This window comes from Ammospiza caudacuta, chromosome 1, assembly GCF_027887145.1.
Source record: "Ammospiza caudacuta isolate bAmmCau1 chromosome 1, bAmmCau1.pri, whole genome shotgun sequence".
NCBI classification, from domain to species: domain Eukaryota; kingdom Metazoa; phylum Chordata; class Aves; order Passeriformes; family Passerellidae; genus Ammospiza; species Ammospiza caudacuta.
In genome coordinates, this window is record NC_080593.1 from 33,067,739 (window position 1) to 33,090,061 (window position 22,323).

A 22,323-nucleotide genomic window follows, 5' to 3' on the forward strand; every position below is an offset into this window, starting at 1 on the left:
AATTTCTAAGAAAATTTACAGAGCAATCTCTTTTTATTCTGTGCTGCATAATAGCTTCTCATTTTTATTCAGGTCTTGAAAATTTGGAACCAAAGGGATATGCTGAAAAATAGCATGACAAGGCAACTTTGCTTGACAGTGAAGTTGAAATTGGCTTGGTACATGGGGTCTTTTCTTTTTCTTTTTTTTTTTTTTTTTTGAGGGGAAGGAGACAATTATCTCTATATAAATATTTATGCAAAACAGATAGTTACAAATAATACAGTTATTTTGTAAAAAAGAACAAAAAACCCCAAACACCCTTCCTCCTGACATGTACGTTTTGTTTTTTAAAAAAGGGAAATTAAAAATACTTGAAGCACTGTTAGGGCATTTAATCAAATAAATCCAAATTTAGGAGACTTAAACACATTCTGCTCCTTCTGAAGCCCTGTAGAGCAGGTAATCAGTTTGCATATCCCACTTTGAAAACTTCAAGTAGACTCATCAAGGGAGACAGAATACGGTATGCTTGCTCTGGGTGGGAGATGTATTGTTTAATGACTTCCTTGTGATTTTTAGGGTAGTTATGGGATAAAGCTGTATTGCAGAAGTCTATTTCAAAATAATAATTTATAGTTTTGTGCACAGAGAACATGAAGGAAATGAGAAAAAATGATGGGGAAAAAAGTTAATGCTGGAGAAAAGCCATGAGGCTGATCTAAGCCAGAAGATCAAGGAGAGAAGTGATGCAACGGTTTCATCCTAGGATTGCTGGTTACAATTAATTTATTGCTATTTAAATACAAACCAATCCCCCAGACAGGGTGGAAATAAATGCGGAATGAAATTGGAATGCTTTGTCTTCATGAGAAATCAAGGAACGGGGAAAGAGGAACTTTAATTCTCTGTCAAAATTCAGTGACTCCTCAGAGCCTTCACTGCAGCTTGCTGTGGTGCCTGTGGGCCATGGCAGCTGCCCAAGGAGTGGGATGTGCTCTCTGGGCTTTCATGCTCCCTGCAGGCTACAAAGATGTGTTGTCCTGCTTTGTTCCTTGCTCGTGGTTTGAAACAGTCACAGTGGTGGGAATGAACTTCTGATTTATCTTCCTTTCCACATGTATATATCTCTGTTACTTCCTGCCTTCTCTGATGATTTTGTCTCGTTATATTTCAAGGTCACTCTTCTGATTCCCTCCCATCATTATAGGAGGTGTCACAAGTCAGAGGTGATGGACCTGTACTATTTACTGTGCTTCCAGCTTCTTGTTTTTAAGCTTGGTAACCTCATTTTTTGTTTACCTTCCAGTCCATGCGACCATGAAATAGCAATTTAATTTCTTTCTTAGTTCCATATTGATTTAGGCTCCAAGTTTCTACTGATTTGTGTAAAAACTAGCAAACTCTTGTGCATCTAATTAATGAGTAACAGTGTACATAAGAGGCAACAAACCTGCACAGCTTAGGTGAACATAAATCAGTCAAAATCAGTCTTAAATCTTAACTTATAGTGTCTCTGCTTTAAACTACAAATCCACACTCTCTCACTTCTAGCCTCTACGTTTGGAAGCCTTTTCCAAGGCCTCAGATCAAATCCTGTGTTTAAGTCTAAGCTTTGGCTTAAATAAATGCAGGTGGTCATCCACTGAACAGGTGGTGGTGGAAAGACTTGATTTCTTTCTTTGTTCATTAGATAAAAACCTATGTTGACTATGTGAACCATTTTGTTAAGAGACAAGCAAATGGAAATATTTTGAATGTAGCATTGTTAAGTGCAGCTGAGAAGTGCAGGAATAATCTCAGATGACCTGAATTTAATGGGATGAAGGGGTGAAGATGGAGAAAGATATTTAATATGTTTTTAGAGGAAGGAGGAAAACAGGAAGGAAATATGCTGAGACAAGAGTATGAATCCATGGATCTGATTTTCTTATGGATACCGGAGAGGAATCCTCACTGGATTAGTCTGTTAGCAAATGAACCAGTGAATAGTCACTGGAATGGCGTTCCCAAATGACGGGATGGAGTTGATAGCTTCTGGAGGAGGCCAGGGGGTTTTCCAGCCTGGCATAGTCCCTGACTCCCTTCTCTCTGGGTGTCTGCAGAGGAAAGCAGTCAGAGCAGATGAGCCTGATCTGACAGGGCCACAGCCAGAGCAGGTTTCAGCTCCTCGAGGGCAGTGCGACTTTGCACCCTTGCTCAATAAAACCCATAACAAATTGTTTTCATTAAAAGTGTGAATACAGGGTATGTTCTAAGGAGCAGCAATAGACACCTATAAGAATGAACTGCAAATAATTTAAAAGAGAACAGAACTACTGAAAAGTAACTCTAAATCCTCAGATTTTTTTATTGGTTTGGGTTTCTTGTTCCAAATCGAGTATTTGTAAATACTACTCTGAACAATTCCAACCCACTGCTTGGGAATTTAATCTTATTTCTCAACTTTTAAACTTCCAACAAACCTGGTTTTGCTAGTATGCTGTTTGATTAAAATGCAACAGTAGATGCATAAAAGATATCAATGGGTGACATATCTAAAAAAAAAAAGGGTGTGTCTCTGTATGGGTGCACATATATGTAAAATTTATTACATAGGAAAAAGACAGGAGTTTGTCTGTACTGAAGGAGCTATAGAGTATGGAGTAATCAAAGTGTGAAAATATGGAAATTAATGGTCCTTATATGATAATTAGTAATAGAATTATCTTGCTTGTGTACCCTTATAAGTTACGGGTGGTAGTGATCACCAGAGGGGGAAAGAAGCTGAATATTCTGGTCAAAACAAACTCTTACAAATTCCTAACTATTCTATTTAGAATCCAGATGTACATGTGAGAGACAAGACCTGGGAATGGAAGACAAAATATTTTCCCTTATGCACTGATCCCATGGCTGTCCAGACAAGAAGACTGCTTCCTTTTCCCACTCCTGAGAATCTCCCATAAAAAAAATGAGATCATACTCTTCCATCCAGCCCAGCTATGCTTCTTCTCCTCCCTAACTCCTCCTGAGGCCTGCAGGCTGAAAGCATTGCTGTCTTTGGGGTGAGTCCATTCCCAGGGCTCTGAATCCCCATATAACACTGGCAGGCAGTGGTGGTGCAGACAGGATTTGGGGTAAATCTCGGTGTTTTGGTCAAACTCCCTCTCATTTGTTTACACCAAGAGGTGCTGAGAGAGTGTGCAGAGCATGGTGAGTGCCCCAGGGACTTTCACAAGGCTTTGTTTGCCCATGGGCATTGTTGTGAGAACAGACCTTCCCTGGGAGCAACTGGGAGCAATCTCCAGCCAGCATCATCTCCAGCTGAAGTTAGCCTTTCTGAGGAAGGAATTAGACATTTATGCTCCCTGAGGCTTTGCTTGAACTGCCAGAAATCTCTCCTGCAGTAAGTTGAAGCCATAGCAGTGCCTCTGGGGTGTCAGTTCCCTCCTGGATGCTGGGAGGTCCTTTGTGTCCAGGTGAATCCGTGCATCCACCAAGTGGCCCAGAGCTGTGGGTTTGGGCACAGAGACCATCAGCTGTGATTATGCAAGCTGCAAAGCTTATGTAGGGTCCTTGTGTACTGCCAGTCAGTACTGATATCCACCTTGCTGAGCACAGTGTGATCAGGACCTGCTCTAGGTGGTTCAGAGCTGTCTTTATGCCTGCAGGTAAACAGCAGTCCCATGTCCTGACTGCACTGAGGATGTACTTTCTTAGTGTGGCTATGTATGGATATATTTAGACTGTTTATATGGAGTCAAACGAAACCCTCTTTAGATTTGGACACTCTGTTTTTAACTACTGTTTTGTTCAGGCTTTAATTAAAAAAAAAAAAAAAAGAAGAAGAAATAAAAAGATATGCTATCCATTTTGACCAAAACCTGATATTTTTTCTTTAAGCAGAGCTTAATAAATCTACTTCTCTTATGTATGTACATTAATCTGATGTCAGGTATTTCCAGCCCTCCTGTCTTCAGTAGGAGCTGAATTCAAACAACAAACCAAGGCTTTCTCCTTCTTTTCAAGACATGTGATGACACCACTGGGAACAGGACAGTGTGTGAGATATTCCATAAAGAACAAAATACAGCTTTCTTTTTTTACTTTATGGCAAAATACTAAGTAACAACACGAGTGAAGTGGTACATTCAGTGCTGATCAGCAAATGCTTCTTAAAGGTCAGGAAATGTCATTTTATTCGTCTCCACTGTCTATCACAAAGGCTAGGTTGCTGCTCTGCACGTGTGAGAGAAAGATAGAGAGGCTCATTTTGGGGGAAAAAAATCCTGAAGACTTTGCTTTTCTCTTTGAGGAGATCTCTATCATCACCCATGTGTATGTTTCAGACCATATTGCTGAAAGCTGGGGTGATTATAAATGTAAATTGCTGAAGGTCAAAACCTTGATGTCCTAGGAAGCCCTAGGCAATTCTTTGGCCAAAACCCATTGCAAAGGTATTAGGCCAGTGCTGTCCTTGTAAGCATTACTGCACTGCAGTGCCACCAAACCCTCATTTAAATTCAGTCTTAAATGGAAAGAGAAAGAGTTTAATTACGGCATCTTAGTGCAGAGGAGCATTAATTAATTTTTAAGTGTGTCAGGTGTAATAGGATAATTGCAGGAGAGGGCTCTGCGGGGTCGGGCGTGATGGATGTACAGTCAGGGATGTGGAGCAGCATTTGGGAGTGAGCAGACCACAAAAAGCTGCTTTAGGAGTGATTTTAGTGCTCTCAGTGATTTTTGCTGGAGACATCACGTGCACTGGAGGCAGCCCTCGTGCCTGGGCAGGCTGGTGCTGCAGCTGAGGGTGCAGCACATGTGCTCTTCCTCAGCAGCCCCTTGCAAGGTGTGTGCTGCTTTGCCTGCTCTCTGCATCCCCTTGCCCTAAACCTTGGCTCAGCTACAGCATCTCCTCATTCCCAGGAGAGCAGTTGCCAGAGGCAGCCAGTAAGGCTTGCTGTCAAACCAGGGGTGCAGACCAGCTCTTGCTTTGGCTGACACTGCTGGCAGGTGCTGCAGGGGAAAGTTTGTCCCACTGATAGATGCTGTGGAATTGTGGAATAATCTTCCTGGGGGGGAAGTTGCCTTCTAATTCAGCACAATTACTTTTTGGCTTAGTCACTAAAATACTAATTTTTTTTTTCAGTCTCTCCTCTATATTTTAACATGCCAAATATTACTCAGTGGCTTCTGTTTTTCTGTGAAAATGGAGCCTTTGGTGAATCCTTTAAGGATGCTTTGTCTTTATGGTGTCCTCAGACTGCATCTTTCCCAAGATGGGAAACATTTTTTCACTTACTTAGAATATATTTATTTTCATTAGTTTATTTCTATATCCTGATGTTTATGTTTCAGTGAGGGTAAAGGGCTAATTTCATGGCATTTTCTCTTTTCACACATCTCTTTCTATCCTTTCATTAATTACTATTTAATATTTGTAATGTCTCCAACTCTTTTTTATAGGCTTTCTGTGCTCCTAAATGTTTACTTGTACTTATAGGATGGATTCTGTTCTGACAGCATTTTTTGTGAGATGAGAGGGCCATAGAGATACACAATTTTCTAAGGCAACAGAGTCTTCAGCAAAGTTTTACCTGTTAATTCCTGCATTCTTAATAGTTGGCCATCTTTTTTTATTTGTTGCCATTTTCTGTTTCCATCACATTCTTACTAAGCTTTTTCAGTGACTTCCTGGCCCTGTCCTTTAGAAGTATATCTACATATCACATCAGAACAGAATGCTGGGGAGAGGAGATCCAGTCACATATGACTGGACTCCATATTTGTAAAAAAATTATTTAAGTACACTCTGCAATTTCTGAACTTTGCAATAACACAACTGGTATGAGATCCTTAATAAGTTGAAAATTCAGTAATTTAACCAGATTGCAGTGGACTAAAAGAAGAGGAAACAGAAGAAAAATTTAAGACTAGAACAGGCCTTCACTAAATCTGCAGCATGGTGACACTAGTGGGGGTTTTAATTTTTGGTTTCATTTTATCTTTTGCTGTATGGTTGTTTACTGACTCTATTTATCAAAAGCAATGAGAAAAGAGCACAAGGCGCTGAATTATACTGCTAATTCTATGTTTATTTCTGATTAAATTGCTTTCCTGTCCTTTGATTTATGAGGAAGGGGAAGCATAAATGGATGACTAAAGGATTCAGCTGCAAAAGTCCCTTTAATTTCTCTGGCTGCTATCTGGTTGAACACTGCAACAGCCTTTAAACATCCTTACTGGTGCCCACAGCATGTTGAATAAGATAGAAAATGTTGTCTGGCTCAGCTCTGAAGAGTCTGCAGTCTAAGTGGGACAACAGCAGAGTGATACTGTGAGAAAAAAACGTTGTTTAGATTTATTGTTTTCAGTGAAGAACAGTGCTGTTTGCTCCCTTTCTGTCAGACTTCTCAGAAAAGCGAGTTGTTGTTGGGCATAAGCACAATGGCTGAATAGCAGAGGGAAAGGGCAGCCTTCATGTGCAGGGGGTAGAAAAAATCAGTAGGAATCCTGACCCCGTTTCTGATGTCATTATTCAGTTGCTGTCACATGATGGCAGTGCTGTGACCTCATGGGGCTATAACTCAGGAGACTGGGCTTCTGCTGCATAGTGCCATGCATCTTTAAACCAGCCAGTTAATACCTTTGTCCCAGCCATCTGGGATATTTCTGGCCCCTGACTCAGTGGGGAAGTTGCTGAACTGCTGTAAGGTGCTCAGGTAATACATGGTGTAGTGGGTTTGGAGCAGTACAAGCAAGGGGGAATAATTCTGGGTGATGTTGATGTGTTTTAGTCATGGAACATGAGATTTCATTTGCATGGCAAAACAGCCCCTTCTGCCTCTGTCAATAAGCAAGGGGCAAAACACAGAAAGAATATGGTGACAGAGCAGCAAATCCCAGTTGAAAAGGCAGATGGTGCTCACTGTGGAGTGCTGGATGTCTTGGATGACTGTCTCCCTGCTGATGCCGGGAAGCCAGAGCACTGCTCACATGTCAAGGTTGTGAACTCTCCAGGAGAGATCTCTCTCTCTCTTATTGTCCTGTGAGGAAAGCCTTGCCTAATTTTGGGTCCTGTTACATTAAACATGCATAACTGTGGTGCTACATGTGCAGATCAGCTGAGCACTGGACTCTCCCAGGATGCAGGAATGGAAAAGCTTTCTGGGATTCTTGGGTAGAGTCCATGAAAGCTCTCAGTAGCCACATCACAGGAGGCTTTGAGCAGTGTCTCATTTTGCAGCCAGTGAGGATGTTTGCCCCTGTGACTCCCACTGCAGAGACTACTGCAGAATCACACCCTCTTGATGGAGCTGTTTAGCTTTTAGACACCAAATTTAGGAAGCTTAATACTCCACTCTTGTGTTCAGATGGAGCACAAGTCAGTTCAGGACACTCTGCAAAAATAATACTCTTTCCAAATTAGCTTTTGAAGTTATTTTCTCTTTATCTTTTTTCCATGTCTTTCTCTCTATTTTAAAGTATTATATTTATTTCAGCACTCTAGGCTGCTGCCTGCTTTCATTTCACTTTGCTTTGGCTCCTTTTCTTAGTGATGAAGAGAGGAAGGCACATATTGTATTTAGGCCTTGCCCATTAGTCCTGTTTGTTTACTTGCTGATGAATTATGCTGACATTTTCCCCTGGAGAAAACTTGTTCATGCTACTGCAAGACAGATTGTTCACTTATGAGCATTACCTGCCTTGGTGTGTCCACAGGGCCAATTCTCTGCATCTGGAGAAGACAGAAATGAAATTAAATGAAATCACAAAAGAAAGCCAGGAGGAGAAAAGAGGAGAAGTAGATGTATTTTGTGCCATAACATTTTGGCATATGCTTGTGTGGCAGAGCCCAAAAGTTGAAGTTCTAAGAAATGCTTTTCCAAAACCCCTGCTAGAGATTGCTTCGTCTGCCCCATGTGCATCTTTTTCCTGGTTGTGGCAAGTAGAAAAAAAAAATGGATCAGCAAGCCATGCTGTTTAACATTCCATTTTTCCTGGTCAGGCCACCCTTCATGGCTTCAATGTAAAGTGCAGTGTAATATTCTTATGTCCTCATGGATCAGCTCTCCTTCATCTGTGTTGTGTAATTTGAATGAGGGAAGCTGTGCTTTTATTAAAACTATTAGTTACAGACCATGTCTAGGAAAATATGGTGGCAGAAACCATTAGCCAACAAAGAATGGATATTTTTGAGACCTGTGTTGCTTATTTTTTAACTAGTTCCACCTAGAACACTGGTGAAAGTGTTATTTAACACTTATTTTCTTGCTAGAAATAGCAACTGTTTATAAACCGCCTTTAATCTCTGATCTTTGTTGAACTAAACCTGGTGAGGCCATTCTGTCTGTAAATGAAAAAGGCCAAATAAATTGCTTTTCAATCATTAAGACTGGGCACTTCCTACACTTAGATCCATGTCAGAGGGTGCAATTTGGACTCCCACACACCTGGATGCTTCTGCCTTTTCTGCTGTGCTCAGACCAGAGGTGGTGGGAGGGGTCAGAGGCAGAAGATGGGCTCACGGCAGCAGTGCAACACCTCACTATTTTAATATTGAACACTTTTTAGTGCCTCTAAAAGGTACCATTAACTTCTTAATGTTCACTCTTAAATAACATTCAGCAGATATTTGCATCATTTCTCATCACCCAGAAGTTATCTGGTGAGTTTGTAGGCTGTGTCTGTGTGATGGACACTGCCGTGGGTTTGCAGGACAGGAGCAAAGTAATTGCAGAGCTTGCCTGGATTTAGACAAGAAGCCCAGGGCAAAGTGAGTTCTTTGTGACCTGTGCTCTTGGCTGGGTGCTCTGGTTTGTGTTGTTGGCCATTTTTTCCCTGATTGCATTGGGTTGAGTTAATGTTTATGTTTATTCTACTGTCGTACAACTAAATTCACTCATTTGAAAACTTTCATCATGAGCCAAGCCATTGTTGTATTTCAGCTTTTGAAATTGAGCTGGTTTTGCCGTGCTCTTAATAAACTGCATGGAAGACAGAGAGTCTTTGCATTTTCCTTGTGGAAACAGTGGCTCAGTTTTCTGGAGGGAATATGCATCATGAAATCAGATGTTTCTAATTGCTCCTTGTTTCAGGAGTTGCTATTGAACACTGGAAATCATCCTTAATGCATGAGTAAGCCTGATGAACAGATAGACTTTAAAAACATTGACTCAAAATAAATTTCTCTTGGAAGCAGAATAATTGTTGACTAATTCTCGTGGGAGAGATACATGAATTTCTTGCAGGCTTTTTTGAACAATAGGACTTGAAAGAGGCTCAGTGAAAAGCAAGAAAGGTGCCTTTAATCTTAGAGTATTGTTGTTTGCCTTTTGTCATTAGGGCATCTTCCTTGTTTTAACAAAATTTCATATTGTCCTCAGGAGAGAGGACTGTAAGCTAAAAATAATTGTCCCAGTGTCATAGGCCAGAGAGTATAAAACCCATAAATCCTCAACAGACATTGCTCCTAAGGCTTTTTCTCTGGAAAGAAAACAAATGTCCTAAGGAAAAGTAATAGGTAACTTGAAATGAGCCATTAGGGGAAATTAATATTTGTGAGTAAAGATTGTTGCACTTGAAGGTGAGGTTTTGCAAGGAGGAGACAGCTCCTTATCTACTGGTAGGAGGCAATGCCTGTGTGTTTCCATCTCAGTGCCCTGCCTGGGATAAGGCAGCAGGGTTTAATTCAGGTCCAGGAGCACCCAGGAGCACCCAGCACTCTTCCCCTGGGCTCCTGCCCAGTGACTGCCAAAACACTTAAAATCACCAGGTTTTGTAAAACCCTGTGAAGCAAGGGGATAAGACTGGGGAAGTGGAGGGAGGGCAGAGACTCAAAAGAAATGCAGTATTTTGATCCAGACATGTAAGACTGTCGCTTAGAATATCATCCAGGAATTCTGGGCTCCTCCAGTCCTAGTTGTTCAGTCTGAAATGTTTTCCTGGCACCCAGAGAATGAAGGCTCTCAAAATTATTGGATGTTTGAAAATTCTTGCCATCCCTGTTGTCAAAAAGTGGTGGAGTGAGTGAGTATCTGCCAAGGGGAGCGTGGAAGCCCTGGGAGCATGGCAGCCCTGGCTGAGTGTAACCCAACTGTGTGGGGAGTTCTCCCTGCAGGACACTGGGGACTCACAGAGATGGGCCTGGGCATTCCTGGGCAGGAGCTGTGTAAGGCAAGAGTGGTTAATAACCACAGCCCCTGATTAGTTAAGCGCACAGATCACTCCCAGATTCCTTTCAAATAAAAAAAAAAAAAAAAGAGATAAATATCTAATTAAACCTTGCTTCTAATGTTGTTTGAATTCTAAACCTAACCCAATGTATTCCTGATGTGTATTTTTCATTAATTCTGTATTGTAAAATGTAATTTAAACAAGCTTTATAGCCCAACTAATCCATTTTCCTTATTATCATAATGGGAACATACAGGCAGTATAAATATATAAGTTAAAACTACCTTGAATTTTTCTCTGCCACCCTCTCTTTACTGAATCCAGTTAAAAACATGAAACTAAGCCTGTTATAAGCCTGTTACAACCCTTTATGCTCTGTGCCAAAGCCATCTGTGGGTTAGAAGATAATGGACTTTATTCCTATTAAGACTACTAAATATATTTTTTCTCATAAGCTACAGCTAACATCTATCTTGCATCTGCCTAACTAATTTCCTTTGATGTCTTAGATTTAAACCAAAGGTTTTGTAATGAGAGGTTTCAGGAGTTGGATATGCAGACCTTAGCAGCCAGCCCCAGCAGTCAATGAGAGACAAATTGTATCTCTAAAAGGGACTGTCGTCATCCTGAGAAAAATGAAGAGACGTAAGCAATGTGAAAACAACCACCAAAAAAAGCTCCAAACACTTTTCATGTTTAAAGCAGCCTTTAGAGATAGAGATGTCTTCCTTTGCTCTTTTCCTTTTCATGCACAGTCAGATTTTTGGGTCTAAAATTGATTTTTAATTTCTGAAGTGCTGTTTCAGTTCTTGTGCCCGTATATGGGAAAAAACATTGTCAATAGGAAATGTTTGAAAGGGGACACATGACAAATAACCCACTGGGAAGACAGACAGGGCTGGTCTGCAAGGGATTTGCAATTAAACTTCACCAATAAAAAAACATTTTGTCTTGCTTTTGTGGCCTACTAACAAGACAGTTTGCATGATTTTAGAGCATCGTTATGAGGGACAAATACCAGAGGGGTGATGAAAATGTGGTCATGATATCAGTGTTCAGGCATTTGTGATATAGTGTACTTAAGGGGTTTTAATTTACCAGAGCTGCACCAGCGGTCTCCTGAATGCAGCAGATCATGTGTTTGAAGGAACTTGCTGCAAAAAAATTTATCTGAGTGTACCTGCATCTCCTATAGAGCATGACAAACACTCAGGAACACAGAGTTCTCTGAAACTGCTGTTACTCAACATCAAAACAAATTGATATAATTTAGATGTATCCTGTTTGTGCAGTTTGTTCTGAAATATTTCTGTGTGCTCAGTTTTTAAATAGAAATATCAGAACACCTTAGGTTCAGAAAAATCCCTGTAGAAGTCTTTTGCAAACCTAGAGGGACCCAAGAATGTGATTGTTCCAATGAATTCTAAGCAAAATGTTATTGTTCCAATGAATTTTTGGTGATAGTTTAGTTTATGACAGTTAGTTGTCCCAGAATGAGAATTTATTTATTCATATGTTGTGAACTGTGCCAGCCACAGGCTGAAGCCTGTGTGATCCCTTTCCTAAAAGCTGCTGTTAAAGTCCTTTTTATGCCTCAGATGTAAACCATGCGGTTTGTAATGAGGGGCCTTGGTGAGTTAGTTATGAAGACCTTAGCAGCCAGTCCCAGCAGTTCTGAACTCCAAAGCCAGGATAAGTAATGTTGCCATATCCAGCATGTGTGAACAGCCTGAGATTAATGCTAGCAAGGGACAGGGTGTTTTGCAGCTTGTGACAGATCTTTTATATTAATTCTGGCTTTCGTGGCAGACTCTGCAACTGCTGCCCTCCCAGGTGACTGTAAATTGTGCTGATAAATTTGAGCATGTTTGTGCCCCAGTGGCAGTGCTGTGGTTGCTGCACTGGGTGGATGTCACAGTGTGGCTGTTGTCTCTCCTGGCAGGAGCCAGCTCTGCATCCATCCCACAGCAAATGTTTTATGGGGAACCATCAGGAGTTAATGGAGCTTCTTGCAGTTACAAGCAGGCTCAAAGGATTAAGTTGTTCTTCTCACTTTGACCTCTCTGGATGGTTTAGTAGGACATCATAATAATTTTGTGTCCTCTTTTATCCTTTATGCTGGCCCCTAAATTTCCTCTTCATGGATCTGTTTCACAGGTCAGAGCAATTTGCACAGCAGAGAAGGTGGGGAAAGGGAGGCATAGAGAAAGCCACAGGTAAAAACCTCATGCTTAGACCAACAGATTCTGAAGTGCATATATTTTTTTGGTGGATCCTATATTATAAAATATCCTTTAGTTTCTGTCACAGTTTCTATCTCAGCAGAACAGTTTCAGGTGTTGAAGGCCTGGTCCTTCCTGCTTTCTCTGTTCACTTCCAAAGTGAAGGTTTCCTTAAGGTGAAGTAAGTTCCCTTTGCTTTGCTAATGAATTTCCTCAAGCTCCATGGGAGCTGGCACCTCTTGTGGAAATAGCCCTGTACAACTGCAGGGTTGAATTGCATGTACCCTACCTATTCAGTGCCCATGTCTCAGTGAGGCTGAGGTTACATGATAGAAAGACATAATGCCATGTTACCCATGCCCTCATATTTTTTGTTGGTAGGCTCACTGCTGCTTTTCTTTCCCATATGTGAGAGTGAGGAACCAGTGCAAAAGGTTTCTGAATGCTGTAATGAGTGCAATACTTGGGCCAAGGGTGCTTGATGCTGACAATCTGACTACCTGACCATCAGCACTCTTTTTTTAATTCCTATGTCTCCTGCCCTCTGCTCATTTGTCTGCACTTGGGACACCAGTGAATCTGCCTTATGGGGCACTGAGAAGTTCTCTTTTCTTATTCCCTTATTTGCTGGGGACTGTGTGAGACCAAACAGAAAGTTTGTCAAGAGGAGAATGCACATAGGCACCGCTGGACAGTTATGCCAATGCAGAGTTTGCCTACATTGGCATAACTGTCACCATATCCATAGCCATGTTTCCTAATGAACTTCCCTTGTGGTGTTATGCATGTAATTTAATGGAAAATCCTAATCCTAGCCCTAAATTTCCCTGCAGTCACTGAATACCCCAGAACATTCCTGGAATGCTGTGTGCCTCCCATGGCAGTGCTGGTCCTGCTCCAGCTGAGGGAGGATGGAGTTGGAGAAGCTGTGTGATACAATCCATCTCTTGAGCCTTCCTCCTGAGTCTCTGGCACCACTGATTCCTGCTTTGTACCTCCCATAACCTGGATTCACCTCCTTGCTTGGAAACTGCATGTCTTGGGCAAAAGAGAACAAAGTTAAACCTTGATTCTGGTCAAAACTTGCGTCCAAGTTTCCTGTATCCCAGGTTAGCTTCATCCACTCCTTCAGCAGAGTCCTAGCATCTCTTAGGACATTTCCTTTGGATATTTTGGAATTAAGCTTAAAGGTCTGCTTGAATTGTTAAATTGTATGTTTTTAAAGTTTCCCACTCTCAAACCTGGAGATAACCATCTAATGAACATTGTGGTCCAAGAATTCTAAGAAAAATTTTACTTTTACCTAACTTTTTGCAGCATTTATTCATAAAGAAATATGCAACAGTGCTAGTTTCCTTAATTCAGCTCTAAAGTATCTAAAATTTTAATTTCCATTTCTATTCCTTTATGCTGAGTATGAAGTGATGTAGAAGACAGTTCAAACAATTCTCTCTGCGTTGTCAGTGTGATGGGGTCGCCCTAAACCAGCTAATGTTTATGAACAAAATATAGTGGGGGGCATTATGTTGCATCTCTTCCAATTAAGCATCTAAATCCAATTTTGCCATCTGTTGTGTCATGTTTAGCTTTTAAATGAAAGTCTCAGGAAAATTAATGTTACAAACACATAATGTTACAATGTCACAAATAAGGTGATTACAAAATTATTGTTTCCAAAGATGCATGATTTATGACATTTTTAATGCTGTTTTCTGCAAGTCATAATGGAAGAAGCCAAGCAGAGAATAAGAGATGTGTAAGAGAGCTTAAGGATCATGGGGGAGGACATGATTGTTCCTCTTACTGGCATTTGATACCTCAATGTGCAGTCACCATAAACAGGAGCAGGCTTGTCTGAAATGTGGGTGAACAGGGAAATGGGTGAGATTTGCAGCAGAGGTACTCAGCATTGTTAGGTTCCTATAGCACCCTGCAGGCAGGTTTAATTGGAGGGTTCTGTTTTAATTGAATGTCCAAAAGAGATGTTACCAAAATACTGCTCCAGAGAACACACCTGTCCCAGGGTAAGGTGTAGCAAGCAGTAGCAACCTGCCTCTGAAAGTGGTTGAACTATTGAGGTTTTTTTAGTTATTGGACATATTCTATAATTTTCACTTTTGTTCATAGCCAGTGCAAGAATGAGAGAGAATATCCCAGGAATTGTCTTAAATCTTTCCCAATAAACACAATTCCTGGGTTTCTCAGGGAGTGTCTATACTATGGGGTGTAGTAAGTAAAATTAAATATGAATATCAAGGGCATGCCATTTGTCAGCTTAATCTTTGCTGTTTATGCTGATGTGTTTCTAATCTTTGGAGACCTAGACTACAGAAAAATTCAGTTTATGACTATTTCGTCATGCAGCTGTGGTTATATGCTGCCTATTTCATCTTGTCTTTATACAATTTAAAAGCAGGAATAGTTTTACTGACCAGCCAGTTTTTCAGAGCATTGGCAATATACTTCAATAGCAAATATTCTTTCTTTGCCAAAGTAATGACACATACTATTGGTGTGCAACATCTTAATGTATTTTCATTATTACGTTTGACATTTATCCTTCTTCATCCAAAGAAATTCTGTTGCATCCCACACCATATATCAAGACACAGAGGAGAAAAAGCTTGCAACAGTGACTGTGAACAGGACAGCAATTACTTGTATTTAATTTGCTTCAGGGACCTTGTATCTCAGTGCTATATAATGTAGCTGAATGCTCACTTTCCTTTATAAGTTTCCAATGGGTTTCTGGGCAACTGAGCAAACCTTCTGAAAATTAGTAAATAGGACCTAAACCAAACCCAGATAAGGTAGTTTAGAATAGTCATATAAAAACCCCAAAAAACAAACAAAAAACCTCAAAAACAAGCAAATAAAAAAAAAACAACTCCTAAATCTTGGGAGAACAGATCAGTATTATGGTATGGTCAGGCCCTGCTATAAGTAGGACAGGAATTTGAATTATACTAATTAAGATAAAGCAAAGGGAACCCCTACATGCTGTAAGGTGTAGTCTTGAAAAACTCTGATGATTAATTTGACAACCTGGAAAACTATTTAGTATGCAAAAACAAATATATATATTTGTTTAATGTATAATGTATAATGATTACTAATGGATTGTGCTGGTTTCAAAGCAGATTACCACACTGTTTCAACCTGGCCTCATCCCGGCGACTTAACTATTAGCAGTGAAATGTTGGCTGTTTCAGAATGTGCCCTGGAGGTGGCAGAGGTCAAATGCATCTAAAGTGGAGCAGTAGAGACTGCTCTGACTCAGTCCAGGGTCTCCATATGTTTTTTTTCTCATTTGGAGTTACTTGGAAATCCTAGCCAGTTTGCTGCACAACTTATGTTGTACTTGTAGAAACTTCCAGTCTCCAAATTTTGCAGCATATTTTCACAGGCAGATTGTGAACTTCATTAGTCCTGGACAGCTTTTCAAATGAGTAACCCTGCAGTAGCACCAGCTGAAATTGAGATGCAGTGTTCATGTTGTTCATAGTTCCATGTCATCCTGAGATGATACTAGAGGGTTGGTTCAACTAAGCATGTCACCACCATCCATCCATCCATCCATCCATCCATCCATCCATCCATCCATCCATCCATCTGCTCTCTTTGCCTTGGATTGGACCTTGTAATCAGCTGATTTTACCCAAGAAATGTGCGAGAAGAATGTGGCCAAGGATATGAAGTTGAAGAGTGGGAATGCTTCCTCTGATGAGAAGCCACTTGCTTGCTTTGTGTCAGTGTAACATCAGATCAAGAATTGAATCTTCAGTGTGTATAAAAGGAAGTACACCTTAATTATTAGAAAGTACTGATAATTTTCTTTAAATATCGTCTTTGTCTGCCAAGACATGGCCTAGGAAGATGTCAATACTTTCAATCTTGCATTAGGACAAAAGTGTTGCACAAAGCCAAAATTCAGATAAAACTTCAGTTTTTCAGTAGGGCTGAAATCAGACAAACCCAGTAATGATTTCTCTTCCCCTTATCTGGTGCAACACAAGAAAATAGAACAAGGCAATCTGCCAGAGATCTGTAAGGTATTCACACATTCCCTTACTCCATGGCACTAGGGTGGCATAGAGGATGTCTTCTACATGACTGTGAGCTGGCAAATACGATTTCCTGTACAACCACACTGCCTGAAATTTTACAATCTTCCTAGACAATCTCTTCCTTATCCATCCTTCCTATTAGAAGGTTTTTCCCAACAGTAACATACTGCCCCTGCTTGCATTTCATGTTCATTGCTCTCTCTTGCCTAGGCAGTTCTGAGGTAATTGTGGTATTCCTCTTCCACATTTTTGAAAGCCATTGTCACATCTCCCTTGAGTCTTCTCCAAACTCAGCACTGCAGACTGCAGTCTTTTTCCAGGGTTCTTTAGTTCCTTGTCCAAAGCCATTCCAGGTTCTCTCATGGTACTTGTTTTGCTCTCAGGATCTTGTTCTGCCCCATAACTTGTGCCAATGACCAAACCATGCCTTTTGTAGAGTCTGTTCACAATCTGTGCAATGGTCATAAATGACTTGACTAAGACCTGTACAACCTACTGTCCCCAAAGGTATTTGCTTGGACTTAAGTGTTTTTTTCTTGCTTTCAGCATGTGCTACAGAGCAGTTTCCTTCAAAGGTTACATTTGCATTATCAGCAAAGAATATGGAAAACTGCACAATTTTGGTTGATTACAAACTACATATTCTCAAACCAGCACTGTAATTCTAATTGCTTCTTTCTGGGTTCTTCCATAAACTTTACCAGCTAATTTGCACAACCATGTTCAGCTGTGATAAGCTATGGCTCAGTCAGAGGCTGCAACAGCTTCCTCTTTTCTTTGTGTGGAGCATCTGTTATGATAGAATAGTAAACAATTTCTTTTCCTGAATAATTCCGAAAAATTCATCCAGTGTAATTCATTCCAAGGAAATCTTGGATAGCACACACATGCCTTTTGTTCTTCTGCAACTTCCTAGTATTAAGAATATGTCTGATTGTTGTATGTGATGCTAAGTGGAATGTATTAGACAAATGGAACTAGAGCCTGTGAATGACAGAACCGAGTGACTGACCTTTATTGATGCTAAAAACAAAGGAGCATCCAGCATTCAAAATCAAGTGTTCTCAGAAACATACAGTTAACTTTCTTTTAAATTCAGATTTCAGTGAAAAAAATGAGGCAAAATAGAGAAGAATTTTTTCTCTTTGTACAAGGATAATCAAACCTGAAAGAAACAAAAACGGTTTTGTGGGATGAGGACTATCAGTGGCTTTGTTACTGTTAGCTAGAGAAGGAAAGTTGTTATCTTTGGACTCATACCTGACAGCATGCTTGAGTGTATACAACTTACTGCACATTGTTTTCAACATTAAAACACTATTCTATGAAGAACTCTTCACCTTAGCTCTTCATCAGTGTCCATTTCTGCTCTGCTTCTACAGGACATGGTATTGTTTCAAACAGAGAGGGAAAAAGTTACTCCAAAGAGCTGGACAATGCCAGGGGTTTGCAAAGCAGCACTTTGGGGTATAGGTTCATGATTTACAGCTAAGTCACTGGTAGAGCTCTCTCTTGCAATGAAAACAGGTCTACAATAAAATGAAAGAGAGTCTTGAGTGCTTTGTAGATCAGTTCTGAGAGGAATCTGATGGTCATATGTGTACTAATGAATGTGAAATAAGGAAAAAACCACCTATGATTTTTGTTCCTAGTGCCAGTATAAATCCCAGTGCTTCCTGTGAATGAAGTGAAATATTTGCAGAACTTGAGATAGAGTAGACTAGTCAGAGTTTACTTCTGAGCTGGCCACGAAAGGACAGGTTGGTTTTCTTTGGACCAAGAAGAAGCACATGTGGATTTTTCATGTAGTTCAGTGCTGTTCCTCACAGCCAGATGAGCAGCGCTGAGCTGCTGTGCTGGCCCAACAACCACCCCAAATTACAGGTATTTACAGCATGCAGGAGGCTCTCTGCAGAGCTCCAGTGTGTCCTGCCCTGTCTGCAGTCACCCAACAGGGCCATGCTGGGGTGGTCACTGGATCTCAACTGGAGATCCTCAGCAAAAGTAAAAGAACTGGACTAAATACAAAAACAGTTCAGCTTTCCAAGAAGTGAGAATGAGCAAAGCTTCAACAGCCTGTACTAAAGCTGATGCCTGATATTCCTGTAATTCAAGAAAGCATAAATGATCATGTATCATTATTTTGAGGAGGGTATAATGTTATTTAGGGAGAATTTACAAAAGGAAATGAGGAATCCTAGTGACCTAACCTGGACTGAGTGATTTGGGCATCACAGTGACATTTAAAGTTTATGGTAGATGAAGATTAATTTTGGATAAAGATAGAACAGATCTATGATCTGAATTATCATGTGAATAATAGGATGTAAATGGTAACCATGCAATAGAAAAACCAGAACATAAAACTGTGGACAGCAATTCAAAAGAAACAACAGTCATGAAAAAACAGCTAATCTTAAATCTGAATTAGAAATTGGCTGGAAAAAATATTTTTAAGTTAGGAACTAAAGTGATAAATAAAGATCTAAACAATGAAAATTTACCCCTTAAAAATGAGCATTACTGGCAGCCATATTCAACAGCTCAAGCCCCATCTGCTCACTGGGCTGAAGGCTCTACTGAATTCCTGTCACAGGAATCCTCTGAATTTCCTAAAGCAAATTAAGGATGTACTTCCTGCAAGTGAGATTGAGCCTTGGGACCATTGTGGCCTCTGCTCTCAGGAGAGCAAGAAGCAGCTCAGCTGGACTATTGTTCATTGCTGCCATGATTCCAGTTTTCTCCCCAGCTACTGGGAAGACCTGGGTGAAGCATCCTGTCTGCCTTTAGTGGGCACTGCCCAGCTGAGGTGCTGCAACTGCTGCTGTCACTGACTGTGTGTGGTGGTGGCTCAAACACCCGCTGGAAATTGGTAGTGATTTGTTCTTCACTCAAACTGTTCTGCAGGTGAGGACAGCTGTGAAAAGGTATTGCTTTCTCACACTCTTTTGGCACTCTCTAGAAAGAGATTTTCACAAAAATGTGGAATACATACACTGCTCCTACCTGGGCCTCAACATCCCTGTGGCACTGCAGGCAGGCTCCTTCAGAATTGCTCTGTGGTGGGTGGCTCAGGCTGGGCATGCTGAGATGGGATTCACCCAGCACAAGGGGACTCTCTTGAGGGCAGGGTCTCTGCATGCTGGGGTGACGCAAGTGATAATACTTTGCTTTTGCTCAACTTCTGCAGGCTGCAACAATAATCCTGGTGTTTTAATAAAACCTCATAATTTTAAATTAAACCTGAATTCATCACTTAATTAAAGAGCAGCTCAGGATCTTTGTTTTAGAAGACTCTGACAGATAAATGGTCAACGTGATGCTAAAGATCACAAGACAGAGAGTGTGACCAATTTTCTGTATTCAATTTACTTGGATGAGAAATTAAATTGAAAGTACTATTGCATTGGTAATGGAGATTTGGAAAGAATTTCTGAGCTGTCTCATTTCTGCCGATACCTGCTTTGAATGACTCTTCCTTTGGGGTTGGAATAAATGTTCTTCAAAGGTGCCTTCCAACCCTAGCAGCTCTGTGATTCTGTGATCCATTAACAGTTCTTGTGGAAGTGAATGATTGTGTTCTGGGAGATTTCTGTCCCTCTTGACATCCTGTTCTTGCTCCATAAACCTTAAGTGAGATCTGTGTGTATAGTAGGACTCACGAGCTGCAGTCTGACAGAAATGAAGTGTTCTGCCTTATTGTGCCCCAGGGAGAGCTTGCAGGTTACTTCTTCACCCTCAGACATGTTTTTTCATGTCAAGGCAGGATTGAGTGTTTTCTGGGAAAAATCAGATGTTGCTTTTGCAGGAGCTGGGGCTGCTCATGTCAACCAAAGTCACCAGTGCATTGAGAGAGAGTTATTTCCTCCATGTAATACAAAAGAGATTTTATTGAGAAAGTTGCAAATACCACTAAAATGAAAAAGTATCAAAAACTACATTCTTATAAGATCATGTCTCTCTTCTTTCAAAATTGGATGCATATTTCAAGACAGGTTCAGAGTCCTTTATCTGTTAAGTGAAGTACTTCCAAAAAATTGCACTTCACTTCAAAATCAGGTGTCATTCCCTGTGCATATGTGAAACCCTTCTAAACCCAATAAAATTGAACATTCCTTCAAACTTTAATTATTTTGAACAACCACAGCCATCTCTTTACTTGCACCTGGAAATACAGCAACTTTTTTACAAAATAAATATACAAAGAGAATGGTTTGTATTTTTTTTAATGGTTGTAGTTACATCAAAACACAGCAACATGCTGAAATAAAACAGTAGCACAGTATGTAGGGGTTTTTTGGTTTATGTCTGGTGAGATTTTAATTGATTGAATTTAACACTCAGACAGTAAAAGAAGCCAGATTATTTCACTTCAAAGAAAAGGCTTACAGAGTCTGGAAAATTTCTTAAAATTAGTTGTCTGTTTTCACTGGCATGTATATTTTTTAAAAAATGCAAGTCTCTTCTTGTTTCACTAATAGATTTAGTGGCAGTACAAACTTTAAGTGATAATTGCTTGGCAACCCAATTTTTCTCATATTTAGGAATATTTGGTTTTTGTGCACTCCTGTCTACTGAAGCCAGCATTGTTTTATGCCTAACAACCTACATGCATATTTAGTGTTCTGCACATGGGGCAAAGTGTGCTCCATGATCCTACACTGCTATTTTGGGGTTATGATCATGTGGCAGTTGTTCTGCTATGGGACATAAGAGAAGGAAACTTTTTCTGGGCCACTGTTACAAACCTTGCAGGTTTTTTGGGTGACCATGACAGAAGTCTGTAGGGGGTACAACACTGCCCTCCCTAGGGCCAGTTTTGCCAGGGTGAGTCTTTCTGGAGCCTAAAAATGGGGAGAAAGCAAAGGGGTTTCTTTTGGTGGACATTAATTGGTGTTTGGGAAGACAACTTGAAATGAAAATTGTGAGGTTTATATAATTCATATTTTTTTACTGATTCTGTTAGTAACTCCAGTTGTGCACTCTGCAGATAAATTGTTGAATTCTTAGGGAATTTGTCATGAGAAAGGGCTGACAATGGATCTGAAGCATAGTCTGTAGGAAGGGAAACACGGAAAGCATTTCCTATTTGTCACCTGGCATGGTTCCACCTGTGAGATATGTGCACTGCAAAATTAACCCCGCTGGTCCTGTAGCACGTGGCTCCAGATGTAATGTACGGAGTTTGTAGCCTGCTAGAAAATTCATGTGTGCCAAAGAAAATACTTAATCTGAATGTTTGATCTAAGAACTACTGGCTCTTTCTGTGCTGACAGCAAGCACCATTCTCATGTCTGATTTTACATTTAAAGAGAGAAGCTGTGAATATGAAGCCTTGCCCACAGCATCCTGGCCTGTATCAGGACCAGTGTGGCCACAGGACCAGGGAAGTGACTCTTCCCTGTACCTGGCACTGGTGAGGCAGCACCTTGAATGCTGTGTCCAGCTCTGGGCCCATCACTTCAGGAAGGTGCTGAGCTGCTGGGATGTGTCCAGAGAAGGGCAACAAGGCTGGTGAAGGGCTTGGAATACAAACCCTGTGGAGTGGCTGAGCTGGGGTTGTTCTGGCTGTTGTTGTGTCTGGAGAGCAGGAGGCTCAAGGGGGAACCTCATCACTCTCTACAGCTCCCTGAAAGGAGCTGGGGCCATGTGGGGGTTGGCCTCTTCTTCCAGGCAACCAGTGATAGGAGGAGAGAGGACACAGTCTAAAACTGCACCAGGAGAGGTTTGGGTTGGACATCAGGGAGAATTTCTTCATGGAAAGAGTGATGGGGCATTGAAATGGACTGCCTAGGATGATGGTGGAGTCACCATCCCCAGAGGTGTTTAAGGAATGACTGGATGTGGCACTCAGTGCCATGGTCTAGTTGGCACAGTGGCATTTGGTCATAGGCTGA